Source organism: Cibotium barometz, chromosome 62 (genome assembly GCF_041138505.1).
Source record: "Cibotium barometz isolate CiBa-2024 chromosome 62, ASM4113850v1, whole genome shotgun sequence".
In the NCBI taxonomy this organism is placed as follows: Eukaryota; Viridiplantae; Streptophyta; class Polypodiopsida; order Cyatheales; family Cibotiaceae; genus Cibotium; species Cibotium barometz.
Genome location: NC_141107.1, coordinates 3,916,330 through 3,932,729, shown reverse-complemented (window position 1 = coordinate 3,932,729; position 16,400 = coordinate 3,916,330).

Genomic DNA, 16,400 nt, shown 5'->3' with positions numbered 1-16,400 from the left:
AAAAGGATAGCATGTTCTTTTAAAGAAGGGGAGAAAGTGTTTCTACTTGTTCCACAAAGAACGGAGACACTTCGTGTGGGTAAATCTATTAAGTTGTCACCTAGATATTATGGGCCATGGACAATTTTGAAACGAGTCGAAGATGTGGCTTATAAGTTAGACTTACCACAAGACTGATGTGTCCACCTAGTATTTCATGTGAGTCGATTGAAGCATTATCTTCACGACAATGATAATTTAGTTGATGGTATGATTGCTTTGTAGGAACTTGATCACAAAGCTCATGGACCATAATAGATCCTAGAACGAAGAGAAATACGATTGCAAAATCGTACGTTCCTTGTAAAATGGAAAGGACATCCTTTGATAGATGCAACTTAGGAAATGAAATTTCAGTTTCGAAAGTGTTATCCTCTAGGAATCATCGAGGACGATGATTCCTAGAAGGGGGAAAGAATGGTACCTGTCTTTTGCATGGAGATCTTACACAGTAGAGGAGATCCCTTATCTCGAGGACATGACTAGCTATATTCCAATGAAACTCGAGTTGGTTCTAGATCAACATCCTAGATAGTCTCAGCATACCATATATTCAGAGTACTTGATCAAATAGAAAGGACGGTTTGAGGTTGAGGCTACATAGGAGTCAGTGCAGTCTAAAGAGTCACTTGCTTGATTTATTGTTGAGGGAATCAATGGTTCTTAAGGGGGGAAGTATGTTATGTCCCAAGGCTAACTAGGGTTAAGACCTTCAGGTTAGGTTAACCATAGCCTATGGGCAAGGCATTTTAAGTGGGGGTAAGTAGCTATTATGAAACATGTGCTATGGTTAGGTGAACCATAGGCTATGGTTAGGTTAGCCATAGCCTATGGAGGGACAAGGCATCTTAAATGGGCCTATTATGAGACATGTGCTATATTTGGCTCCTAGTTTATTGGAGGCTTGTATAAGTCACTTCATAAGTCAGTTTGAGAGAGAGCTCCTTAGACCTGGACTCGAGGCCTTGAGACTACTCTGTGCTTACATCTGATGGGTGTGTTATTGTGGTATGGGATGCTGGTAGGGACTTTGCATGTGGAGCCATGTCTCTAATGCTACTATCCCCCTGTGCTCGGGGGTAAGCCAGAATGGCTCTACGATTGGGCAATGAGCTAGATGCCCGAGTCTTTGTGTGTTTTTCTTGTTTGTTAATGTTTAATCGAAGGGGTTGCTAGCCTTAGGGCTTTACACCTGGTCCCTGAAGGAGTATATTCAAAAGAAGTCTACTTCCAAGAATAAGATCACAAACAAACAAAATATTTGACGTAGCTATTTCGACCTTGTGTCACGTTTCCTGCATGAGTCATGTTACAAATACTTTTGTCTTATAGAAAGTTCTAAAAATTCACGTGCCCTACATGTGTGCTCTCTCAAATACCTTGACTCTGCATGAAGGCCCTCAATAGGTATTTTTTGTACCTCTCACGCCAACTTGCCGCACATGAACTCATAGGCACTTTTGGATTTCCCATAGAGAGTGATTCGCATAGCTGAGACGGAACTTGCTACCATTGGTAAAACAAGTTTGAAAAGGTTAGGACCTTCACTTATCCCTTTATGGCCAGTGGGAGATCGAACTTGGGTCTTTTGGATTTTCCATAAAGAGCAATTCGTAGTAGTCATACTCACAAGCACTTTTGTCTTGCTCATGTGAACTCATAGGCACATTCATCTTGCTTACCTAAACTCGTCGGCGACAACTACCAATTGTCCTATGGTTTTCTAAAACACCTTTGCACCTTGCACAAACTTATGTTATGATGATCAGTCCCAAAATAGTAGTTCCCAACGTCAAAAACCGTCAAATGTCTATAAGAGCTATATGGCCAAATGAAAAACACATTAAAGTCACTATACAACCCAATTTAGATCTATATGATTTGCCCAAATTTGTATGACCAAAATATTACTACCTTCTACCACCTATATGTAGCTCTACTATTGTATGTTATTTTACTACCAAGCTAATAATGGTATTAGGGTTACACAGAAGGGATCTAAGGAGGATGAAAGGCATCCATGGTGCTGGTGTCGAGTGGATGAGAGAGAGAGAGAGAGAGAGAGAGAGAGAGAGAGAGAGAGAGAGAGAGAGAGAGAGAAAGATAAAACAAGCTCAATAGAGAGAGAATATAATTGCTTGTACAATGACAAGCTTCATTGATTGATAAAAGTGAAGTTACTCACCACTTACAATGCTTTTTGTAGGTTTGCAGCCTTATCTTTTGACCCATATAAATCACACATACTAATAAGAAAGTGTCACATGGCACACTTATCTTATCTATTTATACGAGTGGGTTCACACGTGTACGTGGACACATAAAAACATATAAGCAATGGTTTACACACACAAAGCTCTAAATACCAACCAAAACCCCCTTGGAGAAAAGGTGGATATACTCATTGCGAAGACTTTCAAAATTCTCTATAATGGCCTCTAAACTATACCATATCTCTAATTAAGACATGCTCTCTATGCCAATTCAATGGCTTAAGTGTGAGCATGGCTTAGAAACTCAACCAAGTACACTAGACTTGCGTATGAGGGTGGTTTAGAAGCTGCAAGTCTAAGCATGGTTGCATAGAAACTTAGCAATCTAAGGGACAATGGCACTCACATCGTGGAGCTCGCATGCTAGGCCTAATTCGTGGTAGCTCCATCCATTAGCAGAGCAACATATATCAACGCTCAAAATACCAACGACATAAGTGTAGAGTTGCCAGCTTATCATGTCACCCATATAGCTCAACTCCACACAATGCACTCCAAGTAAGCTCCTAAATTTGTGGAGCTTCTTTGCGCCCAACGCCTTCGTGAAGATGTCACCCACCTATTCCTCTGTGCTAACATATACCAAATCTACATCACCTGCTAGAACCTTCTGACTATGACTATGCACCTGAATGTGTTCATCTTAGAACCTTCTCCCTTATAAAGTGACTATGACTATGCACCTCAGTGTGTTCATCCTACCATAGTATACTAGGTTACTGGCAAGTTGTATGCTAATAATGTTGTCATAATAAATGATAACAGTCCTATATACGAGCTCACCCATATCACCAAGTAGCTTTTGAAACCAAGCTACCAAGGCAACTATTGGTATTTTCTTACTGCCCCAACTCATAACAACACTCCAAAGAAAACATAAAGCTGTTGATGGATCTCTTGTCTTTTGTGCAATTCTAGCAACCTAATTAGCATTATATACCCATATAGATGTATCTCTGTGCCATCCTCATAGAAAAGTGTATAATCAAGTCATCATCTAGAGGATGAGATGGTAGTCGATTTGGAAATCAAAACCAAAAGCAATAACAACAAGAATATCAATCTCATATAGGTGGAAGAGGTGACTCTAGAGGTAGGGGGAGCCAGAGGGGCCGCAGCAGTGGCAGTAAAGAAATCAAAATGCAAATAACATAGATTGCTATTACCATGGAAAACCAGGACACATGGCAAGGAGTGCTATAATGATATCAAAAGTGGAAAGTTATAGCAAGGAAACTATGTATCACATCAAACAAATAGGGTGATAAAAGAAGTGAGCAACTATTTGTGATGTAGCATATGCTCAGTCCCATAACAAGAGATGTGTTAGGATCGAGAGAGATTCGGTATGTGGATTCTGGCACCTCTAACCACATGACCAATCATGGTGAGTGGTTTAGAGACATGCGAAAACTGAGTTATATAGAAATAGATAATGATACTACGCACCCCATTGTGTATCTTGGTAGAGTGTCATTGTCAATCAGGCTATGTGGAAATACGTGATGATATTATGCACCCCAATACACATGTTGGTAAAGCTCCATTATCAGTGCAGGATGGAAAAATCAAGTACTTGGTAGATATACTTCATGTTCCAAACATTACGAAGAACTTGGTTTTTGTTGGAGCAGGGTCTGCAAGTGAGGGTCAATCCTCAAGAGTGTTTTATGGAAGACCTCAAAAATCAGTGCCGCTTGGTTGTAAAGGGTAACATAAATGGTAGGATGTGAGCATGTCTAAGGTGAAGGCATTAATCCTTGTGCATGGGACATGTGTCATTAGAGATATTGACATATAACACAAACACAAACACAAACACAAACACAAACACATTGGTCATGTGATTATACAATGGTTGAAGTCTATGCATGCCACAAAATATTGTTGCAAGTTTGTTGAAGTTTAAGGTTGGTTGAGAAGGAAAAAGGCACGTAAATAAAATGCCTAAGATTAGATAGTGGGGGAGAGTATTTTTTGAACAAGTTCAATGATTTCTTGAGAAATTAGGGAATCAAGAGATAACTCATGTGTAGGTACACTCCACACAACAACAACAAAATAGTGTTGCGGAAAGGAAAAATAAGCACATTGCAAAAGTGGAACATGCCTTGATATCTAAAAAGAATATAAACAATATGCCAAATTCTTTTTGGATAGAAGTGACATCAACTGCTATTTACATTCTGAACAGGATCCCTACCACCCACTGTGGCATAGCTATTCTAGGTATGACGCTTGAACATAAGTTTATAGGTATAAAACCACATATGTCTCACTTGAAAGTGTTTGTATGTATTGCATATGTGTGTTAAATCATTCCTAGGGTTAACAAGAGCTGCCGCCATTATCTTACATCAAGGAGTCAAGGTAGATACACCAAAAGGTCACACATTCAAGATATGAAGAAATGGTGTCCAAATCTACAATTTGGACGGGCGCCCGTAATGGTGTGACGGAATACTTAAGGCGATTCCCGCGTCAAGAGCGTGTGGTAGCAAGTTAGGATGAAGTACCAAGTGATGTACTTCATGGATATATTATGAAAGTAGTCATTGTAATAGCATTAAGCCTCTTATGAGCCTAAAGTGCCAGGCCGGCCACCACAACTTAAAGTGAGTGTGAACACTTATGGCCATGTATATAAGTAAGTTTCTCTCATAATACAACATACTTTTCCATTGTACAATTGAGTCTTGTTCTTGCTAATCTCTCTCCCTAATGCATGTTAGTGAGTGTGCGTGAGTGAAGTGAGGTGAGAGGAGGGATGAGTACCCATAGTGCAATGCGGTGGTGTGACAACGCTCGTGGGAGAGGCACGGTGGAATTGTTTCTCAAGGAGTTGTAGAGCTTAGATACCTCAAGGGTTACAAGCTCGGCCATTGGAAAGATCCTCACGACAGTTGCGATTCACTAGGTAATCTCTTGTTGGATGTGTTTCAAGGGGGATTAGGGTGAGCCATAACATTTTTGGCACCACTACGGGGGAGCCATCCCTTGGCTTTTTCCATTATTTTTTCTCTAATCTACGCATTATCTATTGCCTACTATTATCTTGATGAATGGTTTCCCATGAAAAAGATATGGATTTGATGGTGATTTGTGTGTGATTTGGTGTAGAATAGCTCTCTTTTTTATTTTTGTAAAGAATGCTTTTTGCTTAATTTTTAGCTTAATTTGTTGTTTTTGTTGTTGTTAATGTGGTTTTTCATGTTCTTAGGACTTGCACATAGAGTGTATTAGGTTTAGTTTGCATCCATTGCATCAAACAATGCAACAGAATGCATTTTTTAGTGAATGTTAGCTCTCTTTAGTGTTAAACATAGAACTAAAATCATTAATTTTAACTTAATTTGTGTGTTTTTTGTTGAAATTGTTTGCATTAGAGTGTTAGCAAGCATTAGGAGTAGCTTAATCCTTCAAAAAATTTCTCAAAACCATCAAAAAATCCTTGAATTCGACTAATTTCTCTTAATGGACTGGTTTTTGTCATTAAGAGTAACTAATCCACTTCAAGAGATAATTTTTTTTAGAAAATGTGTTATTTGGGGTCTAAATTGATCATGTCAGTAGTCGAAATTAGTGTTTTGGAGTGTTTTGAGGGCATCTACATGCTTCAAAATACCTAATTACATCAATTGGAGGAATTTGACTCTCTTTGCTTAATTTTGTCTTAAAAGAAGAGACCAAAATTAAGAGTTTAATTAATTTCTTATTTTAGATTAATTTACACATTTGTTGATGCACATAGCTTTGCATTCCCTTTCTCTATCCAATGATGTGCTCAATTGTGTGAATTAATTAGGGATTAGTGGTTAATTAGAGTCCTTAATTAGTGTAAAAGAGAGAAAAATTAGTAAAAGGATTAATCTTTGATTAGTTCTTAATCACCTTTTTACATAACTCATTAAGGCTAATGAGCATTCAATGAGTAGATGCCCATGAGTTGTCAAATTGTCCATTTTGGGGATCATTTATGAAAGGGTGTAAGGGGGTGTCATAAAAAGATTGACTTTTTGATTCCCACTTACCTTTTTGGAAAAATGCCCATATCTCCTTAATTTTAAATTAAAAAATATCCCCCCCAAACAAGGAAATTCGTATTTCCTACTAGACTATAAAAAATAAAAATAAGAAAAATGGTTCATGCGTGAATCATTTTCTGCACTCTCACACCTTAAGGTCTCATGACCTAAAGGTCTACGCCCAAAAAATAAATAAAAAATAAAAATTAGTTCACGTCCTAAGTGGTTCACGACGTGAACCTGTAAGTGTTTCATGTTGTGCAGTAGTCCTCGTGCTCACAAAAAAAAATCAAATTAATTTTTCTATGAAGTCCGGTTCACGACATGAAACCCTAAGCATTTCATGGCGTGAAACACTAAATATCTCACGGCGTGAAATAGTAAAAAAAAAATCAAATTTAAATTTTTCGTGAAGTCTGGTTTACGACATGAAACAGTCCAAAAAAAATCAAATTTAATTTTTCTGTGAAGTCTGGTTCACAGTGTGAAACCCTAAGCATTTCACGACGTGAAACACTAAATATCTCACGGCGTGAAACAAAAATTTGATAAAATCCATGAAGTCCGCTTCACGTCGTGAACTACATCCTGTGCTAGTTCAGGACATGAAACGGGGGTCCATTTGGAAAACACTCATGTTTGGAGGCTTGATCTCCTAAATCGTGAATCCGATGAAGGCGCTATGGTGCTCATCGGAAAGCCAACATCGAGCTCTTCAATTTGGTCTAGCCGTCCGAAGTCAAAATCGATCGTTTTGGCCTTCGACCAGCAGCCTCAAAATTCGACCCAAAATTCGAGGCAAAAAACAGTCTGAAATGTACTAAAAATCACAAAAAACAGTGCGAGAACGACTTCGAATCATATTCGGGCTACTTTCTGAGGGTCTAAACAATAAAATCACGAACAACTGAGAGAAACAAAGTTGTAGTACTCCAAAAATACTACAACTCTGTCATATAGAGTTTTTCCAAATTCCTTTTGGAACACCTTCAAATACGTGTTGCGAAACAGGGAAAAAATTCCCAGATTTTTTTTCATCTCTTGAGACAGTGATGGAAAATAGGTTTTAGAACCTTCTCTTCCATCTGGGAAGTTACTAGCATGCATTAAAAAAAAATCCCTAAGAGGTCATTCACATGTAGCGTCTAAGCTAATTAGGGCAAACAGACACTTGCTTGATCCAACGAAGAGTACGCTAGGCCTCTTGAGGCTGTAATGGACTGTGAAAAAATATAAAAAGCAAAAAAAAAACACGTGTGCTTACTCATTAAGGAGCAATCAGGCAATCGAACATGGCAACGATACGTGGGCCGATATCGTCAACTGAACCCAATGGCTGAGCCATTGAGATCTATGCTCCAAATGCACCTCCCAATACCATTTGCCATGCCAACAACAAGAGTGTCATTGGGTTTTGCACCTCCTGTCACTTCAATCCCACCGGGCTTTGGTCCTTTACCTAACATTCCCACCAATCTTATAGGTAGCAACCCTTTTCAACCCCTGGATGCCCACACCTTAGATATACTGACTAGTCTAGAAAGAGGGGTGTTGCCCAAGGAGTGAGTAAGTCTCTACCCACAAGAGCACTCACATACGGCCTCAGCGACTCATATAAAAATACGACCGTACAGATTTTTAAAATTATGGGCAAATATGACGGAACAACTGATCCTGTTCAATTCATACAAATGTTTGAACAAGGATGTGAGGCCTTTGGAAATCCCAACTACCCTACCAAGGTACATGCATTGAACCTATGCTTAGAGAGGGAAAAGCTAGTCGATGGTTTATCATATTGACGCCGACGATCAAGACCAACTTCAGAACCTTGAAGTCAACCTTCATCCATGGCTTTTCAAGACAGGGTGATCGGTGGAGTGCAGCGAGTTATAATCCTACCACACTCATGAGATGCAAGTAAGCATAGATGTGTTCTTTGATAATAAGAGATGTCTTTAAAAAAGCAGAGATGTCTTTGATGAGATGAGTAGCTGATATACACCAATGAAGGAAAAACGATAAGACGTAGATGTAAGAACTAATGATGCTACCCCACATGCAAATCACTAATGATAGGTGCTTAGTGGACCTAGATCTAGTGTTAATTCATTGTCAGGCAGGTTAAGGACAAATGTAGGTACACATGTCTCACATAAAGGGAAGGAAAAGATAGATCAACCTTTTGGGCCTAATCTGTCAGTAGGTCATTTATATGTGGGGCTCTGAGCATAGCCTTGATGAGGAGCTTAGCATTTCTTAAGTGGGTGTAAGGAGAACTAGGACTATTTTGAGGATACATAATTATCCAGGTATATGCAAGTCTATAAGGGTTAGATACCCTATTTTTAGGTTAAGATAGATCAATATACAACCCATCATTATGCTTACATGGTTAAACCAATACAGAAGGTAGAGCCCTCTTGTTTTGAGCAGGCACTTGGAAATAAAAAATGGGAAGATGCCATGGATGAGAAGGTGACAACATTAGATGCAAATGTAACATGGTATTAAGTGCCCTTGCCTAAGGAAAAGAAGGCAATTAGATGTAAGTGGGTGTATAAGGTCAAGCATAACTCAGATGGACTAGTTGAGTAGGTATGCGGCAAGATTGATTGTGAAGGGTTATGCACATACCTATGACAGTGACTATGAGAAGACATTCAACTTGGTTGTGAGAATGGCAAAAAACCATAAGAATGGCAAGCGTGAGAGTTGTTATTACCAAGGCTGCGAAGGCTTGGTCTTTACATCAGATGGATGTAAATAATTCTTTCTCACATGGTGATTTGCAGGAAGAAGTATACATAGTGATTTGATGGATGTAAAGAATTCTTTCTCACATGGTGATTTGCAAAAAGAAGAAGTATACATAGTGCAACCACTGGGATATGAAGTGATGTACACATAGATTTTGTGTACAAATTATGTAAAGCCTTGTATGGCTTAAAGCAAGCACTCAGAGCATGGTTAAACAAGATCACAAAGCATCTTATTACCATTGGACTTCACATATCCAATGTATATTTTTTTTCACTTTATGTGAAAAAGATAGATAGAGGAATAACACTATTAATCATTTAAGTGGACATACATGATGTCAGGAGGCTTTTGAAGTACAAGTTTGAGATGAAGAATTTAGGCAAGTTGCAATATTTCTTAACTATAGAGGTGGTGAGATCACCTCATGGAATTTTGTTATTACAAGCAGTATGGCTTGGACATATTATCCAAGTATTTCAATGCCATTAGAGTAGAACACAAAGCTTTTCGTAGATACATGTGAGCTTTTGGAGGACCCTACTATGTGCAGGCACATAGTGAACAGCTTGATCTTGTTGAAATATACAAGTGAATAGGGTGTGTACGGGAACAAGCCCTTAGCAAGAAGAGGCTGTAAAAGAGAATCTGTAAATGAGTGAAGCAGTGAAAAGGTGAGAGGTATCTACTGGGAGAGAATAAAGGGTAGCATGAGAAGATTTAGGATGTGTGGAGATATTCTCGGAGAAGTGAAGAGGTGGAGAGAATCAAGCAAAAGAGGTGGAGTGAATCAAGGAGAGATCAGTGGGAAACTCTATGAATTGAGGCATTGGCCTAATGAGAATTTGCTAGTTTTTGATTATCCATGCTTACATTAAGCTATCAGTTGATTGCTCACTAATTACATCTTAATTATCGTCTAATCTCTTTTTTAATGATGTTGATTCTAGCATTTGATCCACCATAGCTCATCACATTGCTATAAATTTAACATGGTATCAGAGCCTAGCTTAGAATCCATCAAATTTATGAGCCCATTATCTTGCTAAATCACATAGCTAATCATAATTAGTAGATAATCAGGTTTTTTACCTCTTCTTTCAAAGAGCTTCTGTACCCCCAGCTGGTGGAGGGGCTTGATCTCCCTCCAGGCTTAACAATAGGCTTCAAGCCTTTAGCCACACATAGCCACAAGCCCCAAGCTTCAGCCCATCAAGACAAATCAGCAAACTGCCGCGTAGACTGCAGATTTCTCCGTTTTTTCAAGCGTCTGTTTTCTGAAGGGAAATGGAGATCTTGTCTGCACCAGATATAATGGGTCTAATTACTCTTGGACCTAGGGGTTTTCAAGGGTGCTCTACAAGCTGGTGAAGACAGTTTTTGATTTCATCAAGTCTACAGTGAGATCCAAGCTCTCCCCATCAAATCTGCAGAGTAGGTGACTTTGGTAAAACACAGATTAAGCATTCAATGTTTGGTCAAATCTTGTGTTTCTTGGCTTAATCCTCTACTAGGCTAATTGCTATTGATGGCCTTGAAAGGGGTTGAGCTCATTTGAACTCTAAGGCCCCAAATATTGTCTCCCCGTATACTCTATTTTTTGCACACAAAATAGAGGATTATTTTGCTAATCAGTGATTAATCAAAACTAATCACTATATTTTAGTGCAATTGAGGGTTCAAATTAACCATTGGGTATCTGATACAGATCCCTATAACTTCAGATTACAATTCGGAGATGGTTTGATACTCCAACCATTCAGTATAGATTTGTTACCCTTAGTTTAATGTAATTTCTGGTGAATTTATGCTGATAAATCTTTTGTAATCATCAGCTAAACACCAGATTGAGTTGTAAAAGGGTAGACACTGCCCTTGAATCTTGAAATTGGATCAAGAGGTAAGACCCCTTCACATCATCATCATGAGCACGGCACAAGAGATAGCCAAATTTAATGGGGAGCAGTTTTATACATGGAAAACAAAAACCATGCATCTGCTCTTCATGAGGAAAAATATGTGGGGGCTAGTTGAAGGAAGAAATGAATGCCCAGAGGTGAGTGGGAAAAATGAGTGGAAGAGCAGGAATGAGAAAGCATTAGGACTTATCGCACTCAGTTTAAATGATGAAATCATTCATCACATCACAAGGATAGAATGGGCAAAAGATGCATGGGATGAACTCAATAAATTATTTGGCACTCAAGCAAAAAATTCAAAGATAAATCTACTAATACAATTCTACAAACTAGATATGAAGGAAAGTAAACCTTTAATCACACACTTGAACAAATATAAAAGCATTAAGCAACAACTGGGAGCCATTGGCAAAAAGATAGAAGATGGTGAGGCACTAGCAGTGCTTCTGAAGAGTGTGGACAAAGGTGAATATGAAAACATTGCAGCAACCTTAAAGAATGTACCTGAATTGAAGCTGCACGAGATAGAAGGAGCTCTACTAGAGCAAGAGACCAAGGTCAAAGAGAAGAAATGGCTGGACTCAACAACTGGAGAAGAAAAAGCATTCTTCATCCCCCGAGGAGGATTCTCTCGAGGACGGGAATGAGGAAGAGGTAGAGTAGGAGGAAGGACCTTCACTTACCATAACTGTGGAAAGCCAGGACACATGGCAAGAGACTGCTATACAGCAAACCTAGTGGAGAAGGAACGACATTAACAAACTTCATGGAGGCTCCTAATGAAATGGAGTCAGATCATCTTTTCTGAGAGAGAGAGAAACCCCACAACCCAATGTAACCTGCCCCAACAGAGTAAAACCACCTCTGAACCACCAATGATGTAGGCCATGTGGTAGATGTATGTGTGAGCACTTTAGTCAAGGTCACCGGCACGTGTAGTAGCCTTGGACACATACACATAGAGAGTGTGTCAAGGACTATGAGTTTAGGGACTTGAGGCACTGGTCACGGACTACCAAGTAAGAGGGAAACTTGGTATAGGGTCCAAGTGTGCTAGGAGTATTCACTGAGGGGAGGTGTTGAAATATACAAGTGAATAGAGTGTGTGCGGGAACAAGCCCTTAGCAAGAGGTTGTAAAAGAGAATCTGTAAATGAGTGAGAAGCAGTGAAAAGGTGAGAGGTATCTACTGGGAGAGAATAAAGGGTGGCATGAGAAGATTTAGGATGTGTGGAGATATTTTGGGAAAAGTGAAGAGGTGGAGAGAATCAAGCAAAAGAGGTGGAGTGAATCAAGGAGAGATCAGTGGGATTAGATGCTTGGATGTAAACTCTATAAATTGAGGCATTGGCCTAATGAGATTTTGCTAGTTTTTGATTATCCATGCCTACATTAAGCTATCAGTTAATTACTCACTAATTACATCTTAATTATCATCTAATCTCTTTTCTAATGATGTTGATTCTAACATTTGATCCACCATAGCTCATCAAATTGCTGCAAATTTAACAAATCTACATGACCATTACGAGGCCAAATTTAAGCTATGTTGTTGGATTGTGAGTCAGTTTATGTAGTCTTCTCCAAGGATGCCACACTTAGATGTGGCTAGATAGATTCTCACATACATAAAGCCCTAGAGGGTGAACCTCCCCCAATATTCATCTCTTCACAAATGAGGAGAGAAATCAATTCTTGAAAGTTGAAAAATTTCTCTCGAACTCCAATTGAGGTTTGAAACTGATTGTATTCTTTTCCAAGCCCATTCAAGGTCACAGATGCCATATCATTAACTACTAGTGATCCAATAGAAGCAAGGGCATCTGTACCATAAAGTGAATGCAGGGAAAAGGGAGAGCTTGAGTTCCTTGGAAGCAAACACACACACACACAAGAGAGAGCAAGACATAAGAGAGAGATGGATGGTTAAATTTTCTTCTATCTTCTTCTCTTATCTACAACCATGAACATAAAGAGATAAGATACATGCTATATGGAAACGTATGCTCCTACTATAACACACAATTGGATGTCCATAATGTGACTATATAAGCTCGTGTTATAACTATGCCATACTCTAGTAATCCAAATATGGCATATCACAGTCTGTTGTCGATTGGCAGCATATCAACCATAATCTCACCAACCATGCTAGTGGCATAAGTGTGAAAGCTATCACCCAGGTGGGTCATCAATGTTTACAGCACACTAGGTTGAGCTCGATATCTCAACACATCCATACTATAATTAAGGTCAATATCTCAACATATTTATACTAGTTGAGCTCGATATCTCAACACTATCCCTCAAGCTTAACTCCATACCCTGTACTCTAAATAAGCCTCCAATGTTAGAAATACACCAAAATATCATGTGACATTGGGGATACGGGTATCTGGTCATTAGGTTTATAGCCAACTTGGTGTGAACCACTCTAGGTGGTGTGAACAACCTCTTAGTTAGAGTCAAAAAATAGTGTTTAATGCCAATAAAAGGGTATTGTACTTGGTGTTTCATTCATCTCATATCTCATTCATTCTTAATACAATCACCTTGTATTGTGCCCAACTTGATCTCTCTTTCTTGCTCAAGCTCTCTCTTCTTCTTCCTCCTTAATCATGGGGAGAGATTTCATCCTCCATAGCTCCATGGTTGATCTTGTGATTTCCAACATGGTATCAGAGCCATGCTTCTTAGTGTTTTCCCTAATCATTATCAAACCCTAATCATGATTAGTGATTAATTATCTATTTTATCATTTTTTACCATTTATTCTCATGTTCGGTCATCTCCCTCTTCTACCCCCTGCCATTGTAGCCTTGAATGCTCCTCCTACACCCAACCAAAGAAAAAACTTCAAGTTGGGGATTCACAACACCTCCTATGTGCACAGTCCATAGCCATCCTAATCACCGGATTCGCACATGGTAAAGCCGACAATAGATGATTTACAAAAAGACCCAATTATTCGGGAAAAAAACGCAATGGCAGCTTAATCGCTTCACATCAATGAAAATCCGCTCGTCTCCCAAAGTTTTTGGGTATTGCGAATACACCTACAACGCTAGATTTTTGAAAGAAGCATCACACAAATATCTACAGTACTGGTCTTTCCTCTACACTTGGTATCTCACATGAAGTTGGGTTACAACATCTATAACATTTTTTTCTCACAAGGTAATAACCAATGAATATACATTTCTTTACCTTGGAACCCAACTTACTTCTCACCTCATCTACTCACTTGTATCTCATGTAAAGTGGGGTTACAACATCTATAACATTTCTGCTCACAAGGTAATAACCAATGAACATACATTTTTTTTACCTTGGGACTCAACTTATTTCTCACCTTATCTGGTACTTATATATTATCAATGCAATTGCAAGGGTGCCAAATCTAGTTTTCTACCATTAAACTTTTTTTTTAGGTATCATGCCATGAACTACTACAGTGGACATCTTCTTCATGAAATAAAGTATAGTAGCTTCTTTAACCTAAAAATAATGAGGCATCCCTTTTCTCATTCTTCAATGTACGAATTTTTTTGTAATATGTATGTTTTTTCTTTCCACAACCTCATTTTACTACTACAGGACATACATGCATGTAAAATGCTTCTTTATCCCATGCTCTTTCAAGTAGTCACTAAAATCATTGGAGAAATATACTCCCCCACCATATGATCTTAGGTATGTTATGTACATGTCTGTGTCTTTCTCTATCACAGATTTAAAGCTCTGAAAGTGAGTAAGAACTTCACTTTTCTCTTCCATGAAATACATCCATACTTTCCTAGTGGCAACAAAAGACACATAATAATGGTATAGTCTAATTGATAACGTCTTTGTTGGTCCTTAAACATACAAATGCACTGCATCCAAAGGTTTTGGACTTACATGCTTATCATGCAAAATTGCATGCTTAGTCTGTTTGCCCAATTGGCATGCTTCACATACTATGTGCTTTCAATCCACTTTGAACTTTGGTAAACCTGTAACAATACTTTGGGCTTGTATATTCTTAATCCAATGAATATTACTATGTTCAACGTGTTTATGCCAAATATCAATGTCTACAATCACACATGTACCATGTGCAAACATTACAACCCTCACTTTAGGCATGCTTACATCCAATGTAAACATGCTACCAGCTCTTTTTTCCTTTATAACCAAGCGATACTAGTTATTAAAATCTTCCACATAACATCCATGAGGATTAAACCTCACTTGCACACCCTGCTCTATTATTTGCCCAATAGAAACTAGGTCCTTTGTTATGTTCAGCACATGAAGCACATCAGCATGGTACTTCATTTTGACATCCTCTATTATTTTTCCAATAGAAACTAGATTCTTTGTTGTATTCAGCACATCAATAAGATACTTCATTTTGCTATTCTCTGCATAGATAAAGGGGCTTTCTCAACATGTGCAATCTAGTGCATTGTATCATCACATGTTTCCACATAACTTGGTTTTTTCAAAATCCCTTAATTCTCTATACCACTCAACATGGTAGGATGACATCGGCATTCTCAAGCTTGGCATTAGCATTTATCTCTTCACCGAGTTCACATATATGCAATTATGTGACTTTTCTATGTGTGTGATTGAGTAATGGTTGTAATATTGGGCATTGACTTCCGACGTTAACACTAGTTCTGTAATTGGACACTAAAGTGTCCTGAGGACACTTTAGTGTCCTGTTTCTCACCAAAACTTTGGAATTTTTTGGGGAACCTAGAAACAACATTTCTACACCTTGTTTCAACCATAGGTCGGTTAAAAGTCAAAAAATAAAGGAGATTTTTCATGATGTCAAAACACAAGCTATATTAGAAATTTGACAAAAAACTCTAACTTGAAATTTTCATTGAAATTTGAAGCTGTTTTGTCAAAAATCCCATAAAATGCCTATAACTTCTTGAATAAATCATGTTTTTCATGTTTGTAAAAGTCAATTGGTAGAACTTGGGGTTTCAAAACAACACAATCTCCTTACAATAAGAAAAACACAATCATTCCCTTACAATAGTTTTCTTGTGAGCTCTCCTTCTTCACTCTTCTTGCTTACTATTGTGCCCTTACTTGCTTGATGGATGCTTGTTTGAATAGGTGTGATTGTAGGTTTTCTTCTTGCAGTAGCTTTCTCTTCTCCTCTCTCATTTTGTGAGTGAGAACCATCGCGAAGGACCATCTCTTCTTACCTCTATCTAGATATTGAGAGCTCTCCCTAGCAACGGAGTGAGGATACATGGATGAGCTAGCGTACCCATAATGGAAAGTTATGTTTACAACTCGAAGGCAAGAACCATCGCGAACAACCATCTCTTCTCGCCTCTATCAGAGCTCTCCCTAGCAACGGAGTGAAGATGCATG